This window comes from Cannabis sativa, chromosome 6 (assembly GCF_029168945.1).
Source record: "Cannabis sativa cultivar Pink pepper isolate KNU-18-1 chromosome 6, ASM2916894v1, whole genome shotgun sequence".
NCBI classification, from domain to species: domain Eukaryota; kingdom Viridiplantae; phylum Streptophyta; class Magnoliopsida; order Rosales; family Cannabaceae; genus Cannabis; species Cannabis sativa.
Genome location: NC_083606.1, coordinates 6817387 through 6825733, shown reverse-complemented (window position 1 = coordinate 6825733; position 8347 = coordinate 6817387). Strand labels below are relative to the sequence as shown.

Below are 8347 nucleotides of genomic sequence, written 5' to 3'. Positions count from 1 at the left end.
AGAAGATAATAATGTCAGAAAAAGAAAAAGTAAACAAAAAGGAAAAAAAAAAGTAAAAAGATAAATATTGGAGGAGACTTATAATTTCTTGTTTAGATTTTAAATTATAGTGTGTTATTTTGTTGTTTAAGAAACCTTAGTCTAACTTTTAATTTTAGTCATTTTTTTTTGTAGCAGAAAAATATATGCTTCTAACATGTCAAAATGATCACTTTAAAAAATAGATTATAATAGTGTAATTTTTGTGTCCAAATAATAAATTGCGTGGCTGAAAAAACTTTTGAAATAAACAAAAAATAAAGAAAGTGAGAATAATAACAATTTGTGTCGTTTATTCACATAATTTTTTTTTTTTTTTAAAATCTGATTGTATATCAACTAGGAGAGTCAATAAAATGTAAAAGAAAAACATATGGTTAATTTTTAATTTTAGTAGGCGTGTAGCGGTATTTAAAACAATAAAATGGTCTAAGAAAATTTCATAAATAATTTACAATTCACGTTGATACATATAATTATTTTTTTCTAAAACTACTAATTAGATTAAAAAACAAAAAAGAATGTAAAATAAAAAAAAAAAAAAGAATAGAATGTAAAAAAAAAAAATATATTTGATCAACCTAGTTTACTGTTATTTTGAAAAAATAAGATTCTTATTAAAAAAAAAAAGCTACTGTGTCTGGAAAAAAAATAAAAAAGCTAGCATGTAGGCAGAGTTTAGGAGAGAGAAGCAATAAATATACATTGGTATACCTATCAAAAAGAAATGCCTAAATTGTGAGTATTAAAATAGGTAAGGGTAAATTCTTAAATAATTTAATAATAATAGTTGTTGGTGCAAATATTTCTATAATAAACATACGTGAATATTATTATTTTGTTTATAGTATGTTTAATAAATGGAAAATAAAATAAACATATATATACAAAGTATTTTATATTATTAGTATGTTTATTATAATTGTAAACATAAAAAAAGACATAACCAATTTATACTATACTAAAACAAGTATATTTTCTTTCTATTGTTTCTATATATTGATTATTTTCTAATGAGTTAGTGAACGAATTTTATATTGAAGTATAATTCTTACATCAAAAAATAAATAAACAAACATAATTTTATAAACTCCAAAAATTATTGAATTAGAAAAAATAAACATGACACAATAAACAAAGAAAAAGATAAAGATAAACAATTTTTTTTATGTATATATTATTTATTTTTTAAAAAATTACTAAAAAATAAACATAACACACATAGAGTGATATAATAAACCTATGTGAATATTATTATTTTGTTTATTAAATATAGAAAATAAAATAAACACATATATAAAATGTTTTATATTATTGGTATGTTCATTAATCATTATAATTGTAAACATAAAAATAAACATAGCCAATATTATCATATATATATAATAATCAATAATTATTACCATATATATTATAAAAAAAATTGAAATTTTTTTTATAATATATATGTAAAAATTATGAGAAAATGATAATAAGTTTTTTTGTACATATCTTGTAATTAATTAAAATAATATATACATAATTGTAAAATGCCCAATTTTTAACTTAATTTTAGATAAACATAATATTATATTAATAATCAGAATATAAATATTTACATATATAATTGTTTATATCTATTTAAATTTCAGCGTTTACTTTTTAATAACGCAATTGAAAATTGAAATAATTAGCATTTTTATAAAATAAATATACTTTGGTATTATTTATACCATATATTCTGTAAACTTATCTGTATATTTTTATTTTATATTGTGTTTAGTTTTATTAATAAACATGTTATATAAAGTAATTATAATATATATGAAGGGATAATTATATTTTCTATGACAATAATAGTTAATATTATTATAATAATACCACATATTAATATTTCACTTTTTTTTTTTTTTTTTTTTTTTGTAGGGTAACCGATACAGGTTAAAATAACAAAGGTAACAAAGTTACACAACCAGAGGAGAATTTTCTTCCATCTATAATAGTTTATTGTCTATCCTAAGAGCATGCAGAGATACCCTAGGAGAGCTAGACAATAAAACCATAATATCAGAAAAGAAAACCTCAAAACTGAGAGTTGTCACTTCCGAACCACTAGTAAAACACCTGCAAAATAAAGAGAAATTAATTAATACATAATAAATATTTAATAAAAAAAATGAAATTTCCCTTATAAATAAAATAAAATAAAATATGAAATTTTATATAAATAGTCACATAGAATTCTCTGACGTAGATACTTATCTATTTTCATCTCCATTCCTGACGGTGATTACACTTACAAAATTAAAACTAGCCATACTGGCCTTACAAAACCAAAAACTAGCCATACTAGCCTTACAAAACAAAAATAGCCATACTGGCCTTACAAAACCAAAACTAACCACATTGGCCGTACAAAGAAAACTAGCCACATTGGCCATACAAAAAAACTAGCCACATTGGCCTTACAAAAACAATAAAAACAAACCATTTACAAAACTAGATATATTGCCTTACAAAAACCAAAAAACACGTGCCATAAAAACTAAAAAACCATATTAGTCATAATTAAAATAACAATATTGATAATTCCAATACCTTTAAATTAATAAAGACAATTTGACTCATAAAAAGAGCAACTACAATAGAGAACTTTTTGTAATGTAAATAAAAGGAAAGAAAATCATGTAACTAAGATAATAAAAAATCATAAATAATCTAAATCATATTTAAAGGTCAATACAAAAAAGCCACCACTCAAGCAATTACATAAATTGTAATTAAAGACTTTAACAGATAAAAATAATTAATAAATTAATGATAAAAAACTTACTGTAATGTAAATAAAAGAAATGAGAAAATAAATAATAAAAATAATAAAGATCATAAATAAGGACTTAAAAGAAGAAAATATAATTAATAAATTAATGACCAAAAAATCCACTAACCTTAAATACAATAAAACAATAAAATTAAATCATTAATAGCTTTATGAAAAACAAAATCATACATTTTAAGTAAAAAATACTAGTAAGAAGATCTAAAATATTACACTGAATTATAAATGGTAAGAAAAAATAAAGTGATAATGTAAAAATAAATTTCATTTAATGTAATTTAATGAGTTTCGTAAATCTTTTCCTAAAAAAGTATCATATATAATAATCAAAATCAATTAAGATATTGAAAATAAAATTGAAGTCAATCACGAGATAAAATTGGCTCAACCATTAAAATGCAATCAAATTCTTAAATTAAATATATCATTAAAGATAAAAAGTCAAAAACCTATTAAGTAAAATTAGCCTAGTAAAACCTAATATATTATAAAAGCTATTAAATTACAAAAAAAGTAATTATACTCTTTAATTTGAAAGAAAGTAAAAAACAAACATAGGAAAAACGTCGTAAATAAAGAGAATATAATTACTATTTAAAAAATAAACATGTTATATAAAGTAATTATAATATATATGAAGGGATAATTATATTTTCTATGACAATAATATTTAATATTATTATAATGATACCACATATTAATATTTCACTTTTAGGTACAAATCTTAACTACTTTTTGTTTTTATTGTTAGTCTTTTCTTTTTTTTTTTTTGAAAAACTGTTAGAGTCTATTTATGGTAAGTTAACTGTGTACATTCATTATTTTGTATTTAAATAAAATATTTTTCTATTTAATTTAAAAATTTGTGTATATTATCTTTCTTTTCAGATTTCTATATATATGTTTACACATTTTTGACTAATTATATTTTTTAAAACAAATTTTTGGATATACGAAATATGTTTATCTATCATATAACATGAGCAATAAATAAATTAAATATTTTAACGTAAATAAAATAATATGATAGTCATCATATAAAACTTAAATATATATTTATAAGGAAATTCTACAATGTACTCCCTTAAAATGGATATATTGATGCACCCTTATCTGTTTTAGCATTCGAAATTAATAATTTTTTAGTCAAATTTTTTTTCATGGTCATGTACGTTATAGTTATTTAAGGCATCCTGCAAAATTTTAAAAAATTCAAAAGTTTAACGTGCCGAAAAATACGTTCAAACAGTGTGTTGCACGCGTGACTATTTTATTTTATACGTTTGTAAAATAGATAGTTTGAACATTGTTTTCTATATTGTAAATTATTCTGAATTTCTTAAAATTTTGTAGGTTATCTTAAATAGATATAACGTACATGAATATGAAAAAAAAAAAATAGACTAAAAAGTTCTTCTGAATGCCGAAACAAGTCAAGAGTACATCAGTACATCTCTTTTAAGTGATGCATTGTAGAATCACCCTATATTTATATACTTAACCATCAATTAATTAAACTAAACAATAGAAATCAAAATTTTTGCAGTACAAGAAAGAAAAAAAAACAATTTCACTAAATTGGTCACATATACGTTTCTTTTTATTATGAAGTTTATTATTGTTATGATAATTATTACTAAATTGTTTTTTTAATATAGTGAATTGTTTACTTAACCTTAAAAAAATTGTTATTTAGCATATTGATTTGTTAAGTATTTAAACATAAGATTTTTAAGTAAAATATACAAATAAATAAATAAAGTAATTATTATATATATTAAAAGGGGTGTGAATTATGCTAATATTGTACCCTATACCATTACCATACATGAATACTACTACATGTGTGGGCAATTATCAATTGTTACCAGTTTTTCCACTCTCCTTCATTTGGATTCAAATACCATCACTAACAGTCATTAACTATAAGCTACACTATCCTTTATCATATACCTAAACAATTACTAAGATTAAGATTGGTATTATTGTTTATTATTGGAGTTTTATTAATATGTATTGTCAGAAAAAATTTAAACAACAGCTCACGATGCGTTCTTTGTTTACTAATTATTTAAAACCATAACATATCAAACCACAATTTTAAATAACTACTCTTAATCTTTATGGTCATACTAAAACATTTTTTTAAAAACCACACTATTCTTTGTTGAATAAATTACAAAAATAAATTTCAAGGAATTGAGTAAAAGATATTATGATGTTAATTTTGTTTTAGTTTTGATTCTACTTAGAATGTATATGTCATAGTTATTTATTTATGAAAATTCCTTATTTAAAAGTGTTAACTCAAAAATTCTTTAACGATAATGAAACCTTGTAAATAAGCGTAAAATATTTATATATGCTAAGTATATGTGAAATACAAAATTTTTTTACGTGATTTTGTAGTTAAAATTTACATACTCCACAAGTCAGTATTAAATCTGATTATTCTTCTACAGTAATTATGGATACACAATAATATTTCTAGGTATTTCTAACACTTTATCTCTGAAGTCTTTTTCTCTCCAAAAAATTGATCCCTATACTCGTAGGCTCCATCTCTATTTATAGAATTTTTAGGAATGACAGTTATTCTATTTTGATTTTATCTAGGTAACCGTTCATGAAACGCACGTGGACAATTCCCATAAGTGGATAAATGAAATAAATGCTGATAACTGCTTTTTATCCTTATCATAAAGTAGTTTTCTTTACCGAAATAACATATTACAAATATGGCCCGCGTTCTTCAATGATGTTCAAGAATAGCTGGTCGTATTACGTGAGACGCTAGTTAAAACGTTTGTCCTCGCGTTTGCTTTTTATGACAATTCTCGAAACAGCCTTTAAGAACATCGAGATAGGCCATAGTTTGCTTATTTTCCTTAGTCTTTCAACATACTCACGAGTATGTGGATCAATGAGTAAGAAGTTCTTAAAGAATTCATTCTCTACCATTTCCAACAATATCACTTTGGATCTTGTATGCTTATGGGTTATCCCTGCTAACTCCAAGATAATCACAGAATGTCGTCGCGTCTAACCATGTACTTTTATCGTCGTCATATGTTGGCGTTACTGTAACACAATGTGAGATAGATATCTCAGTTAATTGTAGCCTATCCCAAGATAAGATAACCGATGAATTAATTTATGAATCTTCTTTAATTTTGAGACTAATATCCCTGTGTCATGTCTAGGGGTGTGCATAAATCGATCCAATCCAATGACAACCGATCGATCCTATCACAACCGACCGATCCAATCACAACCGACCGCCAAACATTGGATATCCAATTGTGATCGGATCAGATTGGATGTTATTTTTGAATATCCAATTGGATCGGATCGGATGTTGGATGGAGTGTCTAAAAATCTAATACATCCAACATCCAATTAAACTAATTAGTATTTTCATTTAGTTTAGATGAGTAATTAGATTTTATAATGTTACACGTAAAATATATATGTATACATTAAAATTTTACTCTTTTTTTCTTAGATTGGATGGATCCAGTCTAATCCAATACATATTAGACCTAAAATATTGGATGGATCCGATCCGATCCAAAAAATATTAGTCTAAAATATTGAATAAATCCAAATTAAACCAATAAATATATATATAATACATCCAACGGATCGATTGGATGACTGAAATCAATTGGATCGGATCGGATCGGATGGTAAAATCTAACATCTAATATATAATTGGATTAGTATTGGATAGGCTTAAAAACATTGGATGTGATCTAATGAACACCCCTAGTCATGTCCATATTTATGGCTAGAAAAATGGGCATAACAAAAAGTATAATAAATATGATTTTTGCTTTTGAACTATAAATACTACTTAATTGTGTTCCCAAATTTTTTTACATTGTTTTAAATTCTCTTAAATTATGGGAGAGGGAAGCGTGTGGGATTCAATAATGTTAATAGTTTGGGTGTACTATTCATCAATTCAATAATATAAAAGGCACAAATATGCCGTGATTATACTTTGGAGATGTGAGATATAGTTATTTGTCAAATTTTTAGCTTGTCACGTCAATATTTTTGGATAGAAGAGTACAATGTTAGGCCTTGGAATACTAGGATTTTTTATTTTTTGAAAAAAGGGGGTGAAATTTTATTCAATTTGAGAAACTATCCTCCCTTACAATAGAAAGCAAATCTGATGGAGCAAAAAACTCATCAAATATACAACTTGACGTAAAACAAAACTGTCTTGCAATGTAATGAGCAATCCTATTTGCAGATCGTATAACAAAAGAAAGAAAAACATTATGTAACTCAGAGAGAGTAGCAATCGACAATCTTGAACAAGTAAACCAAATTGAGATGGCATTTGAACTGAACCCTTAATAGCCTGAACAACTACTAACGAATCAGTTTCAACTTCCACTTCAGTTAACTTCTTCATCTTAATCTAACTTAAGACTTCCTTGACACCCACAACTTCAGCAATCTCAGGGGAAATCATACCAATTTTTCTATTTGAGAAAGCTTCAAGAAGCTTACCATTATTGTCTCTAAGAATGAAGCCAAACCCAAACTGATTCTCAGTTTCAAAGAGAGCCCCATCGACATTGATCTTGAGCTTAGTTAAAACAGGTTTCGTTCAATGGTCTCTACCATTACTAAAGTAAACATTAAGTAAAGGTATGGAACCATTTGATTGAGCATTGTTCCAATTGTCAAGATTAGTCTTAGTCGATCGAATCACCTCAGAAACTTTGGTTGATTTGTTGCTCCATAAGAGATATGGTACCTAAATAAAAATATTATGTCATTATCCACGTGTCATTTTCTTATTGTCATTACCTAAATATTTGTTGATTAGTCTAACCGTTAAATATTATGTCATTATCCACATGTCATTTTCTTATTAGAATATTTAAATTAATTTTTTTTTTAAAAAAAATAAAAATTTAATGGCGTGGACTAATAAGGAATTGTCACGTGGCAATTTACTTAACAATTAATAGTCAGGTACCTACAAAAGTTAGGTATTATTACCGCCAAAAATTAAACTTAGGTATTTATTTGTAACTGAGAGTTAAACTTAGGTATTTGTGCCGCAAATTACTCTACTAAAAGTGACAGTTTTTTATTTAAGTTTGGTTTTTCATTTTTCGATTAACTTAGTTGAATATAAGTTTTTTTTTTGTTAATTAACATTATTTTTTCTCAATTCTATGCAAATATATTTTTGACTATATTATATTTTAGGTTGTCATGTACAATTTTTGATTGATTGTATTTAAATTTTTATAATTTTTTTTTATTTATGATCGTTAATTTTATTTTCGCTTTGATCACAACTTTTTTGTATTATTACTTTTTTTTTTTTTTTTGAAAAAGATCTTGCCTCATTATCATCACAACTTTTTAGTTGTCTTATTTTACAATTCCATCATGAATTCTATTATAAAAATTAATATATTATTATTATTCAAAACGTCATTATTATCTTTTTTTAAT

The 8347-nt window shown here is 24.3% G+C and overlaps 1 protein-coding gene across 1 annotated transcript in view; it reads left to right on the top strand.

Moving 5' to 3' along the window:
• The window catches only part of LOC133038992 (disease resistance protein At4g27190-like), a 59564-nt gene that overhangs the window by 42468 nt on the left and 8749 nt on the right, over nt 1-8347 (top strand). The window lies entirely within an intron of this gene.